We start from the raw sequence: 3,152 nt of genomic DNA on the forward strand, positions 1-3,152 counted from the left end.
TTAGGACCTCTTAGACAGAGGTACAGGACACCAAAGCCATATGCTGCTTGCATAGGTTTTGTGAATTTTTGAGATATTTTAGGAAAATGTGAAGCATGAGTCAGTATAGGCTGTTTATATGGAAAAGACACTGGAAACAGTTTGATTGTACCTGAAAGTTGGGTGGGTCGGGGTCTCAGTATCACCATAGTGGGTGGGAGGCACGAATGGTGTTATCCAGGTTGATGGAGACTCAGATATGGCAGCCTCCTGTGTCTGCATGCTGGGAGGGAGCAGGGCTCAACAAAGAAACATTGGCTTCCAACAGCTGCTCCATCCAGGAGAAAGCTGTTTCTCCAGTCCTCGTCCTGAGGCCAGACAAATCAGTTCCTTCCTGAATGTCCCTTGCACCTTTTGAGCTGCTGGCCCAGTGCTGGAGCTCAGAGTGAATGAGTCTGTTAGCAAGTAAATCTGTACACAGGCCCTTTAAGAGGAGCCTCTGGGACTGCAGCTGCCCTCATTTCACTTAGCCATAATCTCTGCTGGTTTCACAGCTGAAAGTCATGGAGACTGTTCTCCCTGGCACTGACACTCTGGGCTGTGGATCATGGTGTAGGGCTGGGAAACTTCGCTCCTCCAGGGGGTACCTCTGTAGCCAAAGTTTCCTTCCAGATATTCAATGGTCACACGACAGTGTGGGACCAGCCCCTTCAGCATCTTTGTCCTCCCTACCAGTTTTGAGGTGGATTCTTCTATATGTCTTTAGTTGTAGGACTTTGTTTCAGCTAGACTTCAGGCCATTCTCAGTGATGGTTGTTCTATAGTTTAGTTGTAATTTTGATATCATTGTGAGAGAAGGCAAACACTGCATTTGCACAGTCCTCCATCTTCACTAGAGTTCTCATTCAGAGGTTTTTAATCTTAACGCTGAATATCCACAAAGAGACGTTGGGTAGAATTTAGAAGATCTAGTAATTGGATGAGAAAATTTGCATCTTTATTTTCACTGACCTCTAATTGAAATTTAGCTTTTCTTCAATCATGAATTTTGACAAAATCCCGCAGTAGTATTAGTCATATCAATCAGATGTTTTCATCTCATTATAATTGTTACAGATAATCTTGAAATATTACTTCAAAATTATTGTAGTTATTAGACCCACTGCAACATATTAATAATCTATTAATCAAGAAACATGTACATTATTTTACTATATTATAACTAAAATATTTTAATAGCTATTTCAACATACTACTTTTTATAATCTTATATATTTTATGTAATGCCTTTACAAGAGTATTCTGATTGACAGCCTATAAATAAATGTATAAAATAAATTTAATATATATTTATTAGAGTAAAACTATATATTTTATGAATGTGAGTTCTATCTTTTCCTTAATATTATCATGGTTAACTTTGTAATTTGCATCTATGCTCACATGGTGCTTTGTAGGAAATTTTAAAATATGGTAGATAATTAGTTGACCAGTGTCTGTTGTTTTAGAAAATTTGCTTATTATTTTTTTTAACAGTTGGCCACTGACTTTGCATACTATGGAAACTCCTGGTTGGTGAGACTCATAGGATAAAGACAGACATATTTCATTATTACCATACCTCCAAAAAGGATTGTAGTTCTAGAACTCTCCAATACTTATTTGTCAGGGACCAGAGATAATTATTTGGTGTTAGTTGGCAGGCTTATTTGATAAGTTGAGGCCCAGAGGAATACCCCAATGTCATTAAAATAATTTCCATGATCTCTATGAAATGTGGTTTATTCAACAGAAAGGATGCAAGTAGGTTAAAGAAAACCAGAAATTTCAGTGAAACTAGCAGTTTTCCTAAGAGCTGTTTTTCTATCCTCCAGGAAAGTAATTAGCCATTCTCTAAGTTCTCAATAAGTTTCCCCTTTCCTAAAGTCTCAAACAGAAGATGAATGGGGCAACATCACTGCAAGCCTCTTTGGATATTTTCCTAATGAAAATTCACTCTGAGCAGGAGCTCTGCATTCTTATTACATAGTGTTTCTTATCATGACACAGCTTTGCACCTGCTCTGTGTCTTCAGATAACCAGTGGGAACCTGGTTTCTCCGCATGATATCAGTATCTTACTGTTTTATTATGTACAGGAAATACCTGGGGAAATTTTTAGTGCAACATCTAGCAACAGTGAATGCTTCCTCATACTAAGAGAGGACATGTACTTTCCTCTGCATTTTTTGCCCATATGATCAACATTTATTCAGGGAAGAACAGCCACCAATCATCACTAATAGAACACACATACATTCTCCCACAAACAAACATACAAACAAAACACATTTTCAGAGCCAAGCATGATGTTAATTCCTGGAAGTACAGACTGACAAGGGATACTGCCACTCTCAAAGGACCTAATTTTGATTATTTATTAATATACACTATAATATATCTTCCCCCTTCTCTTTTAAAAATTGATTACTTTTAAATTTGTATTAGGCTTGCCCTTTATCCTTTTATTTTGGTCTACTGTGTGTGTATTGCTAGGTTCATAATAATGTTGCAGTTGAAGATGTATGTTAAAGAACCCAAATTGTTAACCTATAGATTTCTCCATAGTCTAAATGTTGCTGATTGTACACTCATTGAGTAGTTCAGTGTGTACTTCTGTTAACTATTATTTCTATAGATAGGCAGGTGGATTCAGAGAATTGTCCAGACCTGGGTTCCATCCTTTGGCGAGACAACAGGCAGTGGTGTGTTCTTTCATTAGGAGGCATATAATGTCTGCTTGTGTCTATTCTTGTGAACAGTTGTAGCTGTAGGTGTTCAGTGATTAGATCCATTACTTTATTGAGGGTTTCCTAGTGATGGCATTCTACTTTTATGATTAAAAAATATCAACTAGAAATACCTGTGTAGAATGGAACTTCCTTCAAAGTATTATTTGGTTTTCTAGTGGTCCAGTTCATACAGAAAAGATAAGACATTCATACTTGATTTTTTCTTTTTATTCCAATTGTCATGGTAATGAGTGAGTTTTCTTATTATTCATTAATTTAAAAGCTTTTGATGATTTTAAATCCATTGCAGTGCTTTTCCTTATTGATGCTCATTTTTTCCTTCTTTGACCAGTGGGAGACTTTTATGTTAGCCCTGAATTTTCTGACATGATTCAAGCTATCT

Source organism: Hipposideros armiger, unplaced genomic scaffold, assembly GCF_001890085.2.
Source record: "Hipposideros armiger isolate ML-2016 unplaced genomic scaffold, ASM189008v1 scaffold_2160, whole genome shotgun sequence".
Taxonomy (NCBI): domain Eukaryota; kingdom Metazoa; phylum Chordata; class Mammalia; order Chiroptera; family Hipposideridae; genus Hipposideros; species Hipposideros armiger.